Genomic DNA, 23,827 nt, shown 5'->3' on the forward strand with positions numbered 1-23,827 from the left:
AAGCAATAAATGAGCATAAATATTTTGAGATCCTTGCAATGATTTAATATGATATGAAAATATATGAAATTTCACATGGTAACAAAGTTATGGGTAGCATTAATATCCATGTGAGGGCTTTCTTCAGAGAAGGCAATGGCACTCCACTCCAGTACTCTTGCCTGGAAAATCCCATGGACGGAGGAGCCTGGTAGGCTGCGGTCCATGGGGTCGCTAAGAGTCAGACACAACTGAGCGACTTCACTTTCACTTTTCACTGTCATGCATTGGAGAAGGAAATGGCAACCCACTCCAGTGTTCTTGCCTGGAGAATCCCAGGGACGGGGGAGCCTGGTGGGCTGCCGCCTATGGGCTTGCACAGAGTCGGACACGACTGAAGTGACTTAGCAGCAGCAGCAGAGGGGTTTCTTACATTCACAATTAAAGGAAATGCTAAAATTCAGTTAAAGCAGGGTTTCTCAACCATGGCACCATTCACACTGACATTCTGATCTACATAATTCTTTGATGTTGAGGGTTCTCCCCCTGTACATTGTAGGATCTTTAGATGCATCCCTAGCCTCTATCCACTTGATTCCAGTAGCAGCCTTCCACTCAGCTGTGACAACTAAAATGACTTCAGACACAGCCAACCATTCCTATGTGGGGAAAGAGAGGTGAGAGGACAAATCACCCCAGTTGAGAACCACTGAATTAAAATAAAGATGTAATTTTTTCCCCATCCAAAATTTAGACTCCCTGAATTCTATTCAGACCCTAAAGAATATATGAACTGCAGGTTAAGTACTTTTGCTCTACACCTACCTTCCAGTCTAAGAAAATAGATGGAAATAGGATATTGGGATTTAGAACAAACATGGGGAAACAAACTGAGACTATGAGATAATCTAAAAGAAAACTAGCCTGGACATTTAGATCAATGTCATTTTTGAAAGGTGGGCAAGTATTCTATATTAAAATAAATAAAGACAACTAAAGGCAATTGTGAGCCTTGACTGGAGACTGGCTCAAAAAAATTTTGCTCAAATACACTATAGGAACAACTGGAGAATTTTGAATGTGGACTGGATGTTGTAGGAGATTTTGGAATTACTATTAATTTTCTTAGGCGGATTAATGATATTGAGATTATGGGAAAATTGTCCTATATTCAGGACATGAACACTACAGTATTCAGGAGTGAAATATGTCACCTACAACTTATTTTGAAATGATTCAGTAAAAAAAATACACACAGATAAAATGGCAAAATGTTAAAAATGGTTTAAGTCAAGTACATATGATTATAACATGTTCTATTCTTACACTTTTCTGTATTTTTTAGTTTTCACAATAAAAAGTTAGGGGAAAGAAACTTTTCATATTTTTTAAACATTAAATAAATAATGTGAAATATAAGTATCAGAGAGAAAGAAAAACATTAAATTTGTAATTGCTAATCTGCCCTGAAGATGGCATTGTTGTACAACTTCAAAAATGGAAGAAAAATAAAATTTCAATCAGGTTTTAATGTTGTAGAAGAGTAGTACCATATACAGAATCTGGAATTCCTTAAAAGCTGAATGAGAAGGAAGCTGAGACAGAGAAACAATTACCAGATGCATTACCCAGGTACTATGCAAAAATATCCCTTGCTTCTATATTAAAGTAATAGCTGCTTACAGAGAACATTGATATTTCAAAATCACTCACAGCCAACTCTGAACTATCTATGGAATTGCCTATTACAGGTAAAGCAATAGCCAGACTTTTTTTTCCCCTCTACCATTTCAATGTATACAAAACATTTCACCAAAGTGGTTAACACAGATATACTAACTAATCATTTTACTTCCCTTCTATTTTTCAAAAGTGATTACTCTACTTTATAATATACCCTACTTTATAAAATCTAAACTTGCTTGCCCTCTATTGACCTTCTATCATACTGCGGTCCTCTAATTGGTCTCTCTGCTTCCAGTTTAAACCATTCTGCACGTTGCTTCAGGATTAACCTTCTAAAATGTTTTCATTCTGTCATACTTCAGATCAAATACCTTTAAAATTATTTATTATTTTCCAAACAAATGCCAAGCTCTACAAGTTGGCACTCAAGGAATTCCACAATCCAATGCTTACCTTCCTTTCTACCCTTATTTCCTATTACCCATGGATAATCTCTGTTCTAGATAGGGTGGTCTAAATGTCGCTTTAATCCATCAGGCTATCAAGGCTTCCTTGTCTTTGTTAAGGCTATGCCTTCTTGGAATATTCATACCATCTTTCTACCTATTCATTGCCTCTTCTCCCTTCAAAGTTCATTTCAAATTTCATTTCTAGATTATGTATGTTAAGAAAAATACACACACATTCTAAAATATGAACAAAAATAATCTCAACATTATTTTAAAAGCAAAAAAGTTGAAACAACCGAACTCCTAAATAAGAAGAAACTGGTTATTTAATAAGCTACAGTACAACCAGTGGATTACACTATCATTAAAAATAGGATTGCAGACTTTACATCCATTGGGATGGTTACTGTCCAAAAAAAAGAAAACCAACCAATCAAACAATAAAAAGTGTTGGCAAGGATGTGGAGGTACTAGAAGCCTTATGCACTGTTGGTAGGAAGAAAAATGGTGCAGCCATTTCAGAAAACAGCAAGGCAATTCCTTCAACAGTAAAAATAGAACTACCATATGATAAAGCAATTCCACTTCTATGTATATACCCAGAAGAACAGAAAGCAGTATCTTGAGGAGTTATTTGTATACTCATGTAACAGCAACATTATTCATAATAGCCAAGAGGTGGAAGCAACCCAAGTGTTTACTGACAGATGAATGGATAAACAAATGTGGTATATATACATAATAGAGTATTATTCAATTCAGTTCAGTTGCTCAGTCGTGTCTGGCTCTTTGCGACCCCATAGACTGCAGCACGCCAGGCCTCCCTGTCCATCACCAACACCCGGAGTTCACTCAAACTCATGTCCATCAAGTCAGTTCATCGAGTATTATTATACTATATTATAATTATATTATACTATTTATAATTATACATATAATTATATGTATATTTAATTATATAAGCATATATACTTATATATAAGTATATAAACACTAGTATATTCTATATATGGTATATTATATATACTATTATTATACTATGTTATATTATTATTCAGCCTTAAAAAAGAAAGAAATTCTGATGTTTGCTATAGCGTGGATGAACCTTGACAACACTATGCGAAGTGAAATAAGCCAATCACAAAAAGATAAATGCTGTATGATTCCACTTACACAGAGTATATACACAGTGAAATTCACTGAGACAGAAAGTATGTGGTTGTTAAGGGCCAGGGGTGGGAAAATAAGGAGTTGTTTAATATGTTATATGTTTCAGTTTTGCAAGATGAAAAAGTTCTGGAGATTGGCTCCACAACAACATGAATATACTTAACACTACTGAACTGCATACCTAAAAATTATTAAGATGGTAAATGTTATGTTACATATATTTTTACAATTTAAAAAAAGTCTAATAGAATTGCAAAATACTGAATGACATAAAAATGTTTAACATATATTGTTAAGTGGAAATAGGTTTTAAAGTAGTATGTCAGTATGATCCCAATTTTCTAATTTAAAATAAGCATACGCATTTCCAAAAAAAATGCACAGACATATACCACAATTTTAAAAATGGTTACCTCCAAACACAAAGTTACAAGAAATTTTTATTCATTTGTGCTTTGGGGAATTTTCCAAATGTTTTCCTATGAAAACTTATTACTGTGTATATATTAGTCAGGGTCTCCAGAGAAACAGATTCAATAGGATATTTACAAGATAGTTATTCAAGGAATTGGCTCACCAACCTGATATGGAGGGCAAGAGAAGTCCCACCACTGATTTCTGCAAACTAGAGAACCACGAAAGCCAAAGGTATAATTCAGTCTGAGGTCAAAGGCCTGAAATCCAGGAGGCCACTGGCATTAGGACCTGAGTCCAAAGGCCATGAACCAAGAACTCAGATGTGTGAGGGCCAGAGAAGATAAAAGTCCCAGCTCAAGAGGAGAGAACAGATTCACCCTCCTTTGCCTTTCTGTTTTATTCAGGCCATCAAAGGATTAAATGATGATGCCCGCCCACACTGGCAAAGGCAGGTATCTTTACTCAGTCCACTGAATCAAATGCTAATTTCTTCCAGAACACCCTCAAAGACACACTTGGAAATAATGTTTTACCATCAATATAGGTATCCTTTAGCTCAGTCAAATTGACACACAAAATTAACTATGACGCTTCATTAATCAGGAACAAAGCTATTATTAAACAGCAAAAGTTCAGCTTCAGCCTTAAATCTACCTCCACTATAAATATTTTTTAATGGCTATTAACCCTCAGGGGGCTTCCCTGGTGATTCAGTGGTAAAGAATCTGTCTGCCAGTGCCAGAGAAGCGAGTTCAAGCCCTTGGTCAGGATGATACCATGGAGAAGGAAATGGCAACCCACTCCAGTATTCTTGCCTGGGAAACCTCATAGACAGAGAAAACAGGTGGGCTATATAGTCCATGAGGTCACGAAAAGAGCTGGACACAACTTAGTGACTAAACAATAACAATAACCCTGAGAAAACTAGCCTTCCTTTGATCTGGGATACTTATGATCTATATCAGCAATTTACAAACTTTTTTGATCCTATAGCCCATCAGTTAAAAAAACTTTTAAAAAACCATCATTTATAAATTATATAGGGTACAGCATGCATTATATTAATGCATACAATATAAAATTATGCTAAATGGAAATTTTTTAAGAGAGGAAAAACATTTAAAATAATCTGTTAATTGCTGGCAAAAAAGTAACTTTTTACTCTATTTTCAATAGATAGTAATGTGATTTCGCTGTGATTCATTATTATTAAAAATCTTGATTTAAACTTCATGAAATGGTGATTCAAAGGTTTGGCTCTGAGTTCAACTTATTTTTATACCTGGCTTTTAATGCTTGTTATTGGGGCAGAGGGAAGTATCTCACATATGGATGTAGAACCAAATGGAAGAAATCACTGATCACACTGTCTAAACTATTTTGAGATTTTTAAAACAAGGAAGAAAACTCCACTCTGGACTTTTTAAAGAGATCATCATTTAACAAAATAGCACAATGATGGAAGATTTCCAAACATCCATTTTTTTTTTAAACATCCATTTTTAAAACAGATTTACAATAGCTTGAGTGTTTCTAAAAAATCAAATACTCTATTTTTTCACTATACTTTACATATAAAATTTTATATATAAAACTTTTTTTATTTAAAAACAAACAAAAATACCCTGTGGGGACAGATTTAATATGTCTGCCTGTCTGTGTCTGTGTATTTCATTCTGTCTGGTTACATATTATTGTCAAGTCACATGCCATTTCTGAAAAAGAAAAAAAAATTAGCAAGTTTCCTAATTTCTTCTTGTTAATAAATGCTTTTTCTTCTTGTTAATAAAAACATACATAACATATTCTTGAGTTTGACAGCTCTTTTGTACTTTTAATATATGGCTATGGAAAAGCTTGTATTAAGAGTAGGAGAATCCAACTCTGTGCTTTGTTATTTACTGTGGTTCCATTATTAGTATTTATCCAAGATGTGACTTCTCTATAGGAGTTATTGAACATTTTGTAACAGTTGGTTTATTTAAAACTATATAACATAATTTGTAAACCTAATTAACTACTCATAAAAGGCTATTACATCACAAGGATAAACTAAGTGAAGGACACTACCGTTAATACCTTGAGCTTACTCACTTATCTATATAATGTGACTATCTGATAGATAAACATGTGGACTGATTGAAGATGTTGGTATCAAACTTCATAACAAATATTAGTAGAAGTCCACTTTTTTTCTTTAGATAAAAAATGAATATTCCTTAAGCTGCATGCAATCTGACAATGGAATTTAGACTTAATCCACAAGACTGTGGTGAGCCATTATAGACTTAAGACACTAGTGTTGAATTGATGATACATCATTCCAGAAGAGTATTAGTAAAGAGGGCCAAGTATAGTATCTAAGAGGACTCCAACCAACATTTCTGAAGCAAGAAAGAAAGATATAAAGAAAAACTTGTGATAAAGAAGAGAAGGAATATCAAAGAAGGCAGAAGAAAAAAGGGAAGAAAAATCAGCTCAGAATTCACAAATAAAATATTAATACTAAGGGAAAAAACCTCCTTTACATTTGGCAGTTAGGAAGTAACCGCATCACATTGGGAAGCAATGTCAAGTCCAATAGTGGGGGTGGAAGCAGAATGCAGAGGTTGGAGTGAAATAGGTGAGGAAATTAACACACAATGGTTATTGTTTCAAGAGACTCAATTACAAGATTACAAAACAATACATAGTACAATCTCATTTTGATATAAAAACTTTATATAGCTATATATAATGTATGAAAAGGTATATGACAAAATGTTAATGATGGTAAATAACAGGTTTTTGCTGACCACAGTATTTAAGTACTTCCTCCTCTTACCTTATCCCCCGTCCAACACACATATCCTGATTACTCTCTACTACCAGCCTTATGGTTTGTGATCTTTATAGTACTTTCTCAAATTATAACTGATTATTTACCTGCTTATTTCCTGTCTTTCTCACTACATCATAAAATTATACTTGTTTCATTCATCTTTCTATACCACACCTAGCACGGATGAATGTTCAATGAACGAATGAACAAATGAATGACTATAATGGAAAAAGAGGTAAGCACGAACAAGTCACTAATAATGTTTCTTATAAGTTCATGTTCCAACAACCTAAACACCTAAGTCAAAAATACGTTACCTTGTTTGTATAACATTACCTGACATCCTAAAATTTGATTCTAGATTTTTATCTTTCCTGTGACACAGTATAATATATTGGTTAAGAAAACTGACCATAAAGTGAGTTAGATCTCTATCATTTATTAGTAGTGTGACCTTTGACAACTTTCTTACATTGCTCTCAGTTTCCTCATTTGTAAAATGCAACAGCAACAGTGTCTTCCTCATAGCAATGTTGTAACATTTAAATGAAATATAATTTACATAATCTATGTAAGTCTTGGCACATGGTAGACATTCAACAAATAATTGCACTACTACTATTTATCATTATAAACATCTTAAGCCTTAACATTTGGACTGCCATAAAAAGTTTTAAAATTAAAGTTTAGGATTCTAAACTTCCTCCATTGCTTCAGTGCCTCTAGTTTTCAGGTGGAGGAAGCAAACCAATACGGGCAGATAGAATTTACTATCAGAAAAGTGGTCAGAGTAACAGTGGTCCTCAAAGCCATGCCAGTCAAAGGAAAGAAAGAGAGAGTAGTGGGAAATAATGATGAAACTTTAGCAATTTTTGAAAAAATAAAAGCAAAACTGTTTGTGAGAAAGAAGAGGGATGATGAGGCACAGAAGCTAGAAAAACTATTTTTGGAAGACACTTAATAATGGTCAAAATTCAGTCCATGAAAGTGGTGTGGATGAAACAGCTGGACCAGACTTTAAAAGATCATCTGTCTCAACTGTTTATCAATATATGAATCCTTTCTACCCAGGGTCTCTCTGCCTCCATTTGAAAACTGTCAGTAATGAAGTGACTGCTTCAGAAGCAGATTATTACTATAAAGCAACTATAATTACTTTAGGAAAACAAATTATCTCTTGTAGTAAACAGAATCCCGCCTGCCTGAATTTTGCATCACCATTCCTAGTTCAATCACATTACAGGAATAATAAATAATTCTAGTCACAGGAAAGTAACATTACAAAGGAAGAAAGTGCCAAAAAAGAGGGCTAATGAGAACTCAGAGCAAGGAGTGGGGCAAATATACATAAAAGGTTAGGAAGAAAGCAGTCAGAAAAATCATCCTACAGAAGCCAAGGGAGAAGGATCCAGAAGGAAAGTATCAACAGTAGTGTCAACATGCTGCAGAGAGAGAGGTCAAGGAGGTTTTTAAACTTCATAAAGGAAACTGGATTAGAAGTTTTAGGACAATGTTTGGGGCAGAAGCCATACCACAAGAGGTTAAGTAAATAATGAAGTAACAATGCAACAATATCAACATAGTTTTGGTGATGAAAGAAAAGCAATTAAGAGTTGAGCAAGAATTTTTTAGGCCATGGGAGACCTGAGCACATTTATAGGCAAACAGCAAGAAATCAACTGGGGGTGAGATTAAAAGAAATAAGAAAAAGTGATGGAAAAAGGAGATGAGAGAGAAGGAAGAATTAGATTCTCCGGGGGATGGAATGGGATGGATGGAGAGGAGGAAGCAGAAAGGATACTGAACAGTTATACCCAGAGACTATGAGGCACCTTGGGCTATGCCCCACTTTGAGAAAAACAGGACTTTGTCAAGCAACAGTAAAAAAATTAGCAAGCTGATCCAGAAAAGTTGCCTTCCATACTACTCTCCTGCCTAATACCCTCATTCAAGATGTGCAGGGAGATCAGCTGGGACTTGGGTGAACCTGGACTGCCTCACTCCCACCACAAGTTCTGAAAATTATCTGAAGTCCTAAGATCAAAAGGGCAATGAAAATATGTTATCCATGAAATAAAGAAGGATGGCAAGGGAGAGGGAAGCAACAGAAAAACAATAATAATAACAATAATAATTACTAAACACTATATGTACAAGTGTTGTGCCAAGTGTTTCTTAGAATATTACATATTTGAGATATTTTAAATTTACTATGATTAAAAAATAATCTCTAATAATTTTTATCAAATCTATCTTTGGTTGGACATTAAAGTATTTTTTTTTCTTGCATATATCAGTATTTCTAAATTGAGGGAAATCAAGTTGAACCTAAAGAAACACAGAAAATAAGAACAGAGTTATGCTAATCTAATTTGCTTTTTCCTTACATTCCCATTTGACATTTATGAGACCCTGTGCCTTGCAGGAAATTCTAAATACATGTGTTTCCTTAAATTCCTTATTTACTTTTGATTTAGTGACAAAAAGGAACAATAAGAGAGAATCTTGTCTGGAAGGATAAGAAATATAAATATTATAATTTTTAAATATTATAATATTAAATTTACATATTCTTAAATAGCTATGAAATAAGTAATATTAAATGTGTGACATTCTTATTAGGAAGAAAATTACAAATATCCTCAAAATACAGTATAAATACATTTTTAAAATATAGATGTTATTAAAAATAAAAACAATGTCTTTCTTCCCCAGCATCTATCACACAATATGCTAAAAAAACATACTATAACAGTCACTGAAATTAAGGTTCATAAGCCTGGAACTGAATGATATAACTGTACTGTGAAAAATATGTCTCTAACATGTAAAAAGTTGAATGTAAACAAAATATAACTTGGATGCTTTATTTTACTCCTTTAGAACATTGATATTACTGTATTACTAGTGAAATTTTTTCGGAGTGAATCAGATAAGAACATGGTATTCTATTCTTGTTGTCTTAGCCAAAGAGTAACAAATCCTAAAATCACTCATTCAAAGTTACTGGAGAATACAAATGTCTTAAATATGTAAATCAGTAGACACTTATTGACATATCTACAAAAATAGTAAAATTAAAATAAAATCTATATAATCTACCCTACCTTGAAAGTAGTTGCTAAAAGAAAATTACATATTAATGTATTCTCAAGGACAAAAATGACACTAGGCTTTATCCATTGTTTGGGTTACCCTGCCTTTTCTCTAGAGTAAAAATAATCTAGTGTTGTCTATCTTTTTTAATAAACTATATATTTCATCTAGGTCCTTGAAGGGAAGGTTCTTCAAATAATTTAAACAAGTATGTGCTCTATAAAACATAATAAAGATGATGCTGTTAAAAAAATTATTTTAGAGAGAAAAAAAGCAAAATAGCTAGAAACTCATCTGCAGTGAGTCAGAAAGTGATTCAAGAATGAAAATATTTAAATGTTAGTTTGAGGTATAAAGTAAGTAACTGTAACTACGAAGTTCATTAGTACTATGACCCCAAACCAACAATGAAACAGCATTTTAATGAATTACTGCCTGGCATTACCTCTATACCTCTCCCCACTGTTTAGGTCTCTTAGCCCAGTTCTGCCTTACAAGCTTCTCTACTTAGCTTGGATCTCGTGGCCAATAACATGTTTAATTTTCTCCTTGCTCATCCATCTTCAGTACAATCTGTCTTTGCTTTTGTTTCTGGCTGCAGAATACTGTCAGAAAAAATTTATGTAAAACATGCAGATTATATATTTATGAGTTCCAATTTCAAATGAGGCTCTGCTCAGCAGTCCTTTCACTTATTTATCCTCAAGCACTTCTCTTTCCGAATTCCCACAGTATTTATAACAAACTTCATTGCTTTCATGTTCCCTAGCTTACCTCCAATCTCACGCTCAAAAAGTAACTATCTACCACATATCAATAAAATAAGGTCCTCAGATATGACTTCTTCCATTCATACCCTAATATACCTAATTCTCACCTATACACAACTCCTAAACCTTCTGAGTACAGTATAAGATGTCTGCTCTTTTCCAGAGCTAATCCCCCAACCTGCTGTTCTTGATCTCATCTTTCTCCACTCCAAGACCTTGTTCTATGAATTATTTCCTGACTCTCCTATTGTCAATTTCACCAATTCATTAAAAAATAAAAAGTCAAGTACTAAAGTTCTTTCCTTCAGCTCTATCTATTCAAGCTAACGTGTCTTATCTCTTCACTGGCAAACCTCTATTCTCTTTCTTGTCTACCTCCTTAGCAATCCACCTTTCATCTTCACCACTTACCTGGCTGGAGAAAAGGTGAGAAATGCCTTGATTTCTAAATTCAGTTGCTGATATTCAGCCTTCCTGCTCTCACTGCTCTCAAAAGTCAGCAAAGGTAATAAATATAGACAGAATGAAAAAAATAGAAATCACTATTTGTAATTCTCCAATGCAATGGCTGATTCAAGCAAAGGTGATTAATGGGGATGCTAAAACCATAAGTTTAAAAGATTGTTAGGAACATGATATTTACATGGCCACAAAATATCACAAAGTCAATCATGTATTAAATAGTAGAGATTTGTCAGTGCTTACCAAGTGATTAAGCTGGAGTCACCAACAGAGGACAGCCTGGTATTAGGTGTCTCCTAATGTGATAAAGTGATAGGTATATATATATATATATATATATATATATATCACCTGTTTTATATTACCATCAGAAATATTCTACCAGAATTGAATTTAAAAAAAAGACTAATTCAGAATATTTAATATACCTGAGGACAAACACCTCTACTTTTCAAATGCTAAACCCAAGAAAGGGAGACAATGAGACTAGTCCAGACTGAGAAAGACTGAAGAGACATAGAAGCTAAATGCAACATATGACACTTGACTGAATCTTGCACTAAAGGGAGAAAAAAATCTATAAAGAATTTTGGAACAAATAGGAGAATTTAAGTATGGACTATATGTTGAATAATGTTATTGAGCAATTGTTGATATTATTAGGTATCATGATGGTATTGTGGTTATATAAGAGATATTACAGGGACATTCTCTGTAACTGGGAGATACACGCTTAAGTATTAAGAATGAAGCACTGTAATATCCATATCCTGTTACCAGGTTTGGCAAAAGGTGTGTGTGTTCATTCTACTATTCTTTTGACTTTTTTGTGAGTTTAAAACTTTTCAGTAATAATAATATGAATCAATGGACCAACGAAGGCTTACTAAAAACTGAAGATAAGCAGAAATGAGTCAGTTAGATGAAGGGGAGAAAGGAGAACCCTTAAGGAACAGGGAATAATAAGTACAAGGGTTTGGAGGGAAGAGAGAGCCTAGTGTCAGAAACCACAAGTAATTCCATCTGTTTATTTAAGGGGAGCAGGGAGTTGTGGAGAGTCACTGGCCTAGAGAGATAAATTGGGAAAAGAACTTAAATGAATTTATAAATCTGCTAAAGCAATAAGGAATATGAGTTTCATCATGAGGATAAAAGAAAATCACAGAAATAAATTAAACTGAGCAATGATATAATCAAATTTCCCCTAAGAAAGATCACTGATTGTAACACTGAGAATGGACTGGAGAGGACTAAGACTAAAAGAGATGAAATAGGAATAGTTAGTGAGAGAAATAGTGAGAGATGACAACAGCCTAAACTCAGATAATAGTAGAGAAGATGGAGAAAACTGGATGGATTTTATATCTTTCTCTAACTGCTTGCCAGTATTCCATACCCAAATTTGTAACTGCTTACTGGGTGTATCTTTACCTGCAAGTCTCAGAGACACCTAAAATTCAAGATATCCAAAAATTAAATTCACTATCTTTATCCACTCTTCTCTACCTTCCTTCTCTATCTAGCTCAGTAAATAACACCATCTATGTAGCTTACCAAAATCACTGCAGATGGTGATTGCAGCCATGAAATTAAAAGATGCTTACTCCTTGGAAGGAAAGTTATGACCAACCTAGACAGCATATTAAAAAGCAGAGACATTACTTTGCCAACAAAGGTCCGTCTAGTCAAGGCTATGGTTTTTCCAGTGGTCATGTATGGACGTAAGAGTTGGACTATAAAGAAAGCTGAGCACCGAAGAACTGATGGTTTTGAACTGTGGTGTTGGAGAAGACTCTTGAGAGTCCCTTGGACTGCAAGGAGATCCAACCAGTCCATCCTAAAGGAGATCAGTCCTGGGTGTTCACTGGAAGGACTAATGTTGAAGTTGAAACTCCAATACTTTGGCCACCTGATTCGAAGAGCTGACTCACTGGAAAAGACCCTGATGGTGGGAAAGATTGAGGGCAGGAGGAGAAGGGAATGACAGAGGATGAGACGGTTGGATGGCATCACCAACTCGATGGACAAGGGTTTGGGTGGACTCTGGGAGTTGGTGATGGACAGGGAGGCCTGGCATGCTGTGGTTCATGGGGTCGCAAAGAGTCGGACATGACTGAGCGACTGAACTGAACTGATGTAGCTTACCAAGCTAAAGACAAATAGGGCCAACCTAACTCTTTGACCTCTCTACATTCTTCAATTTTGACACCAACTTTAATTGTCCTATGGACTCCACTCCTAATCACAAATCCAGTCCTTGCTCTCCATTCCAACTGACACTGCTGTAGCTTAGGATTTTATTTAGCCAAACTGAAAAACAAAACAAAACAAACCAGGTCACAAACTTTCTTGATAACTATTATGATTTCAAAATTATTCACTCCATAGGAGAAAAACATTATAAAACATGATGTATTAGAATATTCATATACAAACACCCAATCTCTGAACTTAGTTTTAATCAAAAAGCTAACTAATTGAACATAAATTATCCAAATCAGTAGCATTTATGACATGAAAATTTACCCCCACTTTCTACAATCTTATTTTTTTTTTGGCCACGCCAGCTGTGGCTTGCAGGATCTCAGTTCCCCAACAACTGAACCTGGGTCACAGCAGTGAAAGCCTGGAATCCTAACCACTAGACCACCAGGGAACTCCCTACAATCTGATTATTTTTTAAGTTCACCATGAAATGAAAGTGAGAGGGAAGTCGCTCAGTCGTGTCCAACCCTTTGCGACCCCATGTACTGTGGCCTGCCAGGCTCTTCTATCCATGGGATTTTCCAGGCAAGAATACTGAAGTGCGTTGCCATTAAAGTTCACCATACTTTTTTTAAAATCCTACCAATACCACAACGTGACTTATTTTGAATACTGTCTCCAACCATTCTACCCTCATGCTGTCCAAAAAAATCTCACTGGATACCTGGAACACTGTTTCATCTGCAGTTTTACTTTTGCATGATTGTGAAGGAAAACTGACCAGTTTAACAAAATTCTAAGATTACATTTCTCCCATTTATTTCAAGTATTTCAGTTAATCCAACTCTAAATGTACAACATGGACTACTAAACAAAACATAGAAAAATCAAAACATCTCTTTATTGTATAAAAAAGGATGTTGAAAAATAATAAAGAAACAAATCTAGAAATAAATGAGATTTTACAAATAGTGGATAGGTTTAAAACCCCTATGTCTTCAATTAAATCCTCACATATGAAGAGCAATTACCAGTGGTAGAAAAATTCTTCTAGAAAAAAGGAAGGCATGAATAATAAATGAAGGCAGAAGGAGTTATTCCCAATAAGGGAAATGATCCAGGATAACTATAGTTTACTCTTGGTAAGGTCAAAACTTTTTGTATAAGGCACTTCTGAAATTTTTAATTCTTAAATTATACATTTTTAATGGCTTTTCAAACAGCATATTTGGAAAACAAGGTAATCTTTCCTTGATAACTCAAATTTCACCATTTTAATAATCTATTTTATATTATGGTGATACCCTCAGGTGCTACTGAAGGAAGTCAGTCTGCCCCTAGGTGAAAGAGCTTCAAATTATGGTGATAATACTAGCGCCAATATTTTGGCCACCTGATGTGAAGAACTAACTCTTTGGCAAAGACCCTGATGCTGGGAAAGATTGAAAGCAGGAAGAGAAGGGGATGACAGAGGATGAGATGGTTGGATGGCATCACCAAATCGATGGACATGAGTCTGAGCAAACTCAGGGAATAGGTAATGGACAGGGAAGCCTGGCGAGCTGCAGTCCATGGGCTTGCCAAGAGTCAGACACAACTGAGTGACTGAACTGAACTGACTAGTTCTTTCACTAGTTTGTTATCAGTATATTTTTAGAACTCTCTTCTCCCTAAAGACGTTTTCAGCAGTTACCTCTCTGCCTTGCTTTCTATATTCCTGCTTCAGCACCATCTATATCCCTTTCTAATTTGAATCTTCTGAAACAAGTAACTTTTTTTAATTAATTGAAGCATAATTAAGATATAACATTAGTTTCAGGTACAGTAACTAACTCATATAGCATCTTAACACATTACCTCATTTAATTCTCACAATAACTTTAAAACACAAAAATTACCACTATTCCTACCTTATATATAAGACAACTAAGGCTCAGAAAGATTGAGTAATTTATCTAATAAAGTCATAAGGTTGGTAAATAACAGAAGTGATTCCAACTTTTCAATCTCCTTTCATCACCAAATTAAACTCGCTACAAAGAAATTAAATGAGAATCAAAAGTGAGGCAGAGGACTTCCCTGGTGGTGCTGTGGCAAAGGGGGCTTTCCCAGTGGCTCAGACGCTGAAGAACCTACCTGCAGTGCAGGAGATCCAGGTTCCAGCCCTAAGTCCGGAAGAACCCTGGAGAAGGGAATGGCTATCCACTCTAGTATTCTTGCTAGCAGAATCCCATGGACACAGAAGCCTGGCAGGCTACAGTCCACTGGCAGGCTACAGTCCACCAGGTGGCAAAGAGTCAGACAAGACTTAATGACTAACACTTTCACTTTCACTCTCACTGTGGTAACTAAACTGCCTGCCAATGCAGGGGCCACCAGTTCCATCCCTGGTCCGGTCCCACATGCCGTTGGGGCAACTAAGCCCATGCTCCACAACTACTGAGCCCATATTCTGCAACTACTGAAGCCTGTTCGCCTAGAGCCTATGCTCCACAATAAGAGAAGCCATTGCAATGAAAAGCCTGAGAACCACAGTGAAGAGTAGAACTGTCACTGCGACTAGAGAAAGCCTGCATGCAGCAGTCAAGACTAGCACAACCAAAAAGAAATACTTTTTTTTTAAAGGGGCCAATAAGAAAAAAAAAATGAGATTCATGAGTAAGCTTTGAATTTTTCTGCATCATAATATACATTATTAATTAATTAAAACACAGCTTACTTCTCTTCCTTGGCAGTTGAAGCTACCAGAAAAAAAAATTATCTAGGTAAAGAAAATACTATTTATTTTCAATTCAAAAACCTATGTACCAGTAATGAACAAGTCAAAACATAATAGCTCAAATCTGCAATAAAATAAGGCTGCCATTTTCAGAAAGAAATCAATTCTTTTACTTCAGATTTAAAGACTACTAAGCAAACTAAAGAAATATCTGCATTATGTCACAGATTTTCCCCTCACTGCCTCCTCTTGCAAAGAGAGAGAATTGCCAGAGGACCTAAAGTTTAATCTTACCCACCAAACAATGCCCAATGAGAATATTTTCCCATCTGGTGGAAGTCAGGAACATTAGCTCAGGCCCTTTCCAGAATCATGCAAACCACAGATTTAGAACATTACTGATATTTAGGGTCAGATAATTCTTTGCTGTGTGTGTCAGGAGGTTGAGGGGGAGGCAGGGTGGAGTAGGATATGTCATGCACATTATAGGATATTTAGCAACATTCCTGGATAGAAGCCAACAGCACCCAACCCTCAGCTGTGACAAGGAAAAATGTCTCTGGACATTTTCAAATATCCCTTGGAGGGCAAAACTGCCCCTCTGATTTAAAAGTTAGGGCCCTAGGTCTTGAAAAAGGAGGCCTTCAACCAGCCCTGTACAATTTATTTTAAATTGTGTTTCTAAAATATGGATTTTTTTAAAATTAAGATGGTAACAGTACAAAAAGATACCTAAATAATGTATATGCCATCCTCCTTTAGCTTAAAGCATTTTATAAGATTTTGTAACATGAATCGCATGTATTGTCCCCTTCCTCCCTCCATCCCAAAGATGGGGAAATGTCCAGTTCTCTCACTACTCTGCTAGTAAAATGTCAAATACATACATCCATATATATGTACATACTTATATACACATAAGATCTTAACAGTTCTAACTTGCAAATCCCCATTTCTTGCTTTACATGGTCACACTGTGGTTCTTGAGTCATGTGTCCTAGAGATTCAAGCTTCCACTCCAATTTCCTCATCTGGTTCCTGCCATCTATTTGTGAAGGAAGCAGAAAGTATGCAGATGACCTTTAAGATCGTTTCAACTCTAACATCCAATGGAAAAAACACTCCTTCAACTTTTACCTACTGATTCCCAGCTGACTAAACCACCTCCCTCAGATCACTGAAGGCATTCATACTAACTTTTTTCTTTCTCCAGTAGTAATCTATGATGAATACAACCAAACAGGATGGCAACTGTTTAAAATATCACTTTTTAATACCAGTGATCAGTTGATTATTTCCTGACTTAAACTATTTTAAACACGGAAATTAATTTTAAAAAGAAAAACTTTTCAGGGAGTGATACTGTATATATGAGTGAACCATAACAAGCAAATATTGAGATGGAAAATAGATTAGCAGTTGCCTAGGTCCGGGGGTAGGGTGGAGTGGTGAGAATGGGGAGTAACTGCTAATGGGCAGAGGTTTCTTTTTGGGGTGATGAAAATGTTCTAAAATTAGATTATGGTAATGGTTGCACAACTATGTAAATAACCTAAAAATGGATGAATTTAATACTTTAAGTAAGTGTACTTTACTCAATAGTTTGTAAAAATCTTAAAGCAGAAAAAGAATTTTAATTAACTCATATTGATACAAAAAATATGTCATTAAGAACAAATTCTGCAAAGTTTCCCATTTCAAGAGTTGTGTAAGATTTGATTTTAACTGACACAAAAACTTAATACCTATCCAGAAATTAACTTTTCCAGAAAATAAACAAATACAAATTTAATCATCTTTTCCTAATAAACTTTGGATACCTTAAAAGCAATGAAAAACATTTCAGAAAGCCAAATGTTAGGGTAACAATATCTCTCTAAGACCAAAATATACTAATATCATCATTGACAACGAAACAAGGACAGTCTTTATAGTTTTGTTGTAGTGCACTCATTATAAAGAAAACCACAGAGATATTTTTAATTTCTTTTAAAAGTGATCCTCAGGTTGTAATGTCTGTCCTGATAACACAATAATTCTGAAATTAACAGAGTATCATTTTAAAATAGCCAAATCACAATAAAATTGCAAACATCTAATCCCTCAGACCACAACTATCAAGCACCCAAAATTTGCACACATTGATTTTTACCAAAACCTATCATAAGCAATGATGACAACGATGAACAATCAAGTAATACCTATTTCTAGGAAATCAGAAGCTGACTGCAATCAAACAAATCCCATCATTCCATCTTAGAAGTCATTCAGGCTCTCAAGCTACTTTTCCAAATAGAACACTTCATCAGATACAAAACCTGAATGTCCGTCAAAATCTGCAATTTAAGTTACCACAGTAACATTTCTCAGTACACTATCATGACATCACTTGCCATTTTAAAGCATTTACTATTAAGACTGCCCTGGGGTTTGACAAATCAGACACAGAACCAATTAAAAACAAAACACAAAAACATTCCAACTGAATTCTTCGAAAGTAAAGAGAGCCTCAATAAAGACCAAAATAAAGCTAGTTAATGAGGAACTCTTAAAAACAAACTGCAACCCGGGTCAGCCAAAATTCTAAAAATACCATCCCAAACTCAGCACACGAACAGGGCAAGTGTTAATTATAATGGGCAGGCAAAAGTTCCCCTGTCAACGACAGGAGGGCAGGTAAGGCCTGATCAATGCAGAAACGGAAAGACGTATAACTGAAGAAAATTAACTACTGAGCAAAATGATTGCGAGGTAAACTGCCAAACTGCAAAACACCGAGTTATTTTCTGGGCTGGCCATCTCCAGGAAGAAAAATGACTTTTTAAATTTAAATTATTCCAGTAGGATCAAAAAGCGGCTTAAGAGCCCGGCTAGAAAAAGAAAGGGAAAGTTTGGGGGGAGCGTCTAAGGAGGGTGGTGGAAGTTCCATAGCCGAAATCCCGAGAGGGGCGAGAGGGGCGAGAGCGGCGTCGCAGCCGCCGGCTAGGGGCGAAGAGTACAGCTGCCGGCCCGGATCCCGGCGGGAGATTGAGAAGGAAGAGGAGGTGGTGGCCGGGAGGAATGGAAGCTTCGGGGCTGGTCAGTTGTGACCGAAACTCCGCCGGCTCGGGCCTGGGAGGAGACAGAGGGGGTGGGGTCTTGGTCCTCCTCCACGGGAAGTCGGGGCGAGGGTGGGCCGCGAAGCGCTGGGGGCCGCGTGGGGCCGGCCCGACACCTACCTGCGGGTCCCGGGCAGCCGCCCCAGAGCGAGGCCTAGTGCATCGCCGCCGCCTCCAAGCCTCCACGTCGCGCCGAGCCTGCTGCTCCGCGGCCGCCGCCGCCCGGAGCCCGGCTGGGCCCGAGCCCGGCTTCCCGCCCCCGACCCGCGCCGGCTGGCCCGTCGGCCGGGGGAGCACAGGGCCGCCCTCTCGAGCCCAGCTCCGCTCGGGGGTGAGAGGCGGCAGCGGCGGCTCCCTCACGTCTCTCCCGGGTGTCCTGTCAGCCAGCAGTTTCCCCCGGGTCCGCAGCGCCGCCTCCGCCGCTGCTGCCACCGCCTCTCCCACATCCCCGGCCTCCAGAGGAGCCGCCGCCGCCGCCGCCGCCGCCCCGCGACCACTACCCCTAGTGATTCTGCTCCCTGCTCTACTGCTTCTCCTCACCCCGCCCGCCCGCCTCGGTCTGGCTAGGTCCGGGGAGACAGCGCCGGAGGCCGCCGCGAGGCCTCCGCAGCCCCCAGCCCACAATCCACCGCGCGGCTCCACCGGGGCGGGAGGCCGCGGCCCGGGCCGGGGGGAGCGCTCGCCGTCTCGGGAGAAGGCCGGGCCTGGCGCGGGCGCCGCCGGCGTTACCCCGGAGCGGGGAATACCCCGCGCGGCTGCTCAGCGCCTCCTCTAATCTCTAATAACCCCCAGGCAGAGACAGAAACCCAAGCTGAACTCGACTTTTCCCGCGACCCCTCCCCCACCCCCAGGTGCTCTCGGCTGCAGCCAGGTGCCGCTTACCGCCGTCCCGGGTCGGTATGCGACCCCTCAGGGTGGCCCTCACCCAACCCCTAGACCAACCGACATCAAACATTCCCTCAATCACCCAGCACCTATTAAAGTAGGTACTTCCACAATATTTCCACCTCTCCTTTCACCCCTTTTAAAGTGAAGGCTGTTCAGAGTTTCCCAGTTAAGTGTCCTTTGAAAGCTTTAAGGTCACCCCCTCCCCAACAATCCACTGGACTCTGGAAACAGTGCACTCCCTATGGAGGCCTTCTCCCACCAAATCCCAAGTTTTGCCCTAGTTGCAGGCCTTCTCTCAGGTACCCATCACACTTCTCTAGCCGTGAAATCAGTTCTTCCAGCTCTTTGACTGAAATACTTGAAGAGTGTGTGTGTGTGTGTGTGTGTGTGTGTGTGTGTTTATTATTAATACCTCCTCACTATGATTCTCAACAGTTATTCAATTTAGCCTGGTTTTGGAGGGCTGGTGATCTTAATCCAGTTAATAGAATCCACAAGAAAGAGAATGTGTTAGGATACTTTTTAAAAGAGAGAAAAGGGCCTTTTGAATGCTTATTTTACCACACAGTGTGTTCTGTGTGTTTTATCAAATCAAAAGTGAAAATGTAACTCTTACCGTTGGAGACTGAAAAAAAAGTTTCCAATTTCACTTCTAAGAAGTCATTTTGAAAACTGCAAACATAACTGTTTGTGAAATAGTATTTTACCCACTAAAGAGCTAAAGTTGGGGGAAGGGAAGGACAATAGAGAAGAAAGCAACAAAAATAGTTGAGAGGAAATTCTTACTTTATATTGTTCTAAATTCAATTTTCTACAGTTTTGTAATAAGGAGAATGAGAACAATAATCTCCAATATGAACTAAATTTGGCTATAAAAATAATAAAGAAACCCTCCTAAATCCAGGGTAAAACCAGATGAGTTTACATTACACACATTACATACATTACACAAGGAAAGACTCACCAAATTTCACCAAAGGCCAGAGAGGAAAATAATTCACTTTAAATTTAGAATCAGTTCATAGATTATACTATGAAATGGATGCAACAGGTTCATATATTTTGAAACCACATCAGGAAACCAACAGTAGTTCGAAGCTACCTTATACCCAGTGGTTTGGCCTTTTAAAAAATACTTGCACTTATACCCGACCTTGCTCCAAAAAAGATTCCAAGTTGCCGTAGTTGGCACTTGGGTTAGAGAATAGCTATGAAGTATCTCTCAGACAGTAGTACAAGACACAGGTTTGCTTTCCTCATCATCCATTTGTAGATAACAAACCATAGGAAGAAAATACATTTGAGTATTGCACTTAGTTCTTTCAGGGATCCAGCATGATTTTATTTTTACTAATCCACAGAACAGTTCATAATCACGAATCTAAATCTAAAACTAAATGCTGATAATCAGCTTTGCCAAAAACGTAACAAAAGACTATTAACTGGATAAGGAATTTAATTTAGAAGTAGGTATATTTCAGATTAACATGTTCACTTGTTATCCCTTAAATCATTGCAGTATTAAAAAGAAAAGTCAAGTTGAAAACAAATGTGTAAAGGTATGCAATTAGTATTAATTTCCAGAAAGCACAGATCACAGAAAATTAAGAAAAACTGATAGAAACCATTATTGTCCTCAAATGAAGCAAATACCAAGGCGATATTTAGCTACCCTATTACTAACAGTGTATCTGGCATTATCTTTATTAAACCTGTTGAAAATTGTGAATGGGGATAGTCCCCAGGGTCAGATATTCTCATTAGATGGAGAACGGGCAAATTTTCTAATGCTGCAACACCTATGAAAGGCCTATGTTATGTTTGCTATATGCTCAGCACATATTTGTGTATGGGGCAATTGTGAGACTAACATGTTTCTCAACCAGTGAATACCATGTTTAATGACTTGACAGAAACTATACTTTCATATGCCAATATAAATACAGAAGGGGAAGGGAACATAGTTGTAGGAACAATCAGAAAAATAATTTTTCAGTTTAGTTAGATATGAGCACCAGCCCCTCTTTTCTCTACAATGTGTGTGCACACTCAGTCATGTCCGACTCTGCGACCCCATGGACTGTAGCCCACCAGGTTCCTGCATTATGGCAGATTCTTTACCACTGAGACACCTGGGAAGCTCTTTTTCTAAATAGCAAATCTTAAACCTATCAAATGGAAACCCATTCAAGTTCTCTAACTTACTCTATAGCTCATACTCCTGTGCATGCTGTCACTCAGTCATGTCCAACTATTTGCTACACCATGGACTGTAGCCCACCGGGATCCTCTGCCGGTAGAATTCTCCAGGCACGAATACTGGAGTAGGTTGCCATTTCCTAGTCCAGGGGATCTCCCAACCCAAGGATCAAACCTGTGTCTCTTGGTCTCTTGTGTCTCCTGCATTGGCAGGTGGATTCTTTACTACCGTGCCACCTAGGAAACCCCTAAATGTGTATAATTACATGGTGTGTTTTTCTATGAATATAAATTACCATTGGTACAAAGTCAACATGCATTCAAGCACTAAAAAGTATTATGCTGGTAGTAGTTGCATCAAGGCTTAATTTTTTTATCCAATGCCATGAATTATTTGATCCATCATGTTTCAGCTATTCTAAGGTGTAACAGTGTTTTAAAGTCACAATTCATAGCATGATAAAACTTGAAACTATGTTTTAATATCTCTTCATATCTAATGTGGGACTATTGGAAAACTTTCCAGTTTACTTTGAGTATGGTGTAAGATATTAAAACTAAATGAGTGGACAAGCAACAGAAATCTTATGATAGCTCATGTGATAATAATACAATCAATAATTGTTGGGACTCATAATTTTTCAATATATCATCATTACTTGCATCTTCTAAATCAGCTGCTTGATTACTTTGGAAACAATTATTTAACTCTGTTAAACTGCCCTGTTAACATTTATCTTTCATGCTGATATTCCAAATTTTCATTTGATTACCATAAAAATAGCAACTACCATTTACTAAGAATTTACTGTGCTCCAAGATAGGGAAAACCAAGGTAGCATGGTATATTAGTCTTCTGTTACTGTGTACAAATTACCACAAAGTTAATAGTTTAAAATAAACATACTTATTATGTTATAGTTTCTGTGAATCAGGAGCCTGGGCACAGCCTAGCTTGGTCTGGTGCTCATGGTCTCATAAGGGTGCAATCAAAATATCAGTCAGGCTATGTTCTCATTTGGAGCTTTGACTGGGGAAGAATCTGCTTCCAAGGTGATACATGTTGTTGGCAGAATTCCTTTTCTTGCAATTGTATGAGAACCATAGTTTCTTGCAGGCTGGGGGCTGCCCTCAGCTCCTAAGAGGCCTCTTGCAATTCCTTGCCATATAGGTTTTCTCACTACGGCTGATTACTTCATCCAACCAGCAAGGAGGGTCTCTAAACTCTCTAAAGAGAGTCACCTAGCATCATATTCTATTTTCACCATGATGATATTCTATCTTCACCATGTTCTATGGGTTAGAAGCAAGTCACAAGTTTTGCTTACACTCAAAAAGAGGGGATTACACAAAGTTGTGACTATCAGGAAGGGGGAATCATGGGGCTACCCTGGAATCTGTCTACCACCTGCAGTGATTAATTCAACAATTTGTAATTTAAGTCTGGGTTTTCAGCTCTGCTTTGACACTTTATGTGATTTTGATCTAAGTTTCTAATCCTTTATTTCTTCATCTGCCAATTAGGAGTAATATTTTCTTGGCAGTTTATTTTTCTCCTGAGTAAAGTGAGGATAATAATAAAGTTGTAAGGATTAAATGAGCATTTTAACACAGTAATTGATAACATGAAAGACTCAAAACACACTTGCTTGTTTTCTTCCTCTTCCCTCCTTTTTTAAATTTTGAACTTGGTCTACTAGAAGTTCCCATTGTTATTTCTACTTTCAGTTGCTACTTTGTTAGCCTATGTTCAGAGTATGTGTGTGTGTGTGTGTGTGTGTGTGTGTGTGTGTATCTGTATCTGTTGCTGTTGCTGTTGTCCAGTCACAAAGTCATGTCCAACTCTTTGCGACTCCATGGACGGCAGC

General features: G+C 37.3%; 1 protein-coding gene across 3 annotated transcripts in view; it reads right to left on the reverse strand.

The window, feature by feature from the left end:
* Positions 1-19,082, reverse strand: part of VPS54 (VPS54 subunit of GARP complex) — a 97,296-nt gene extending 78,214 nt beyond the window's left edge. For all 3 annotated transcript variants that reach the window (XR_011492671.1, XM_020916219.2, XM_020916218.2), the window contains exon 1: positions 18,993-19,082. The gene's annotated coding sequence lies outside the window, so the exon portion shown is untranslated. The remainder of the gene's footprint in view (positions 1-18,992) is intronic.
* Positions 19,083-23,827: the final 4,745 nt, after the last annotated feature.

The sequence above is a fragment of the Odocoileus virginianus genome, chromosome 2 (genome assembly GCF_023699985.2).
Source record: "Odocoileus virginianus isolate 20LAN1187 ecotype Illinois chromosome 2, Ovbor_1.2, whole genome shotgun sequence".
Taxonomy (NCBI): domain Eukaryota; kingdom Metazoa; phylum Chordata; class Mammalia; order Artiodactyla; family Cervidae; genus Odocoileus; species Odocoileus virginianus.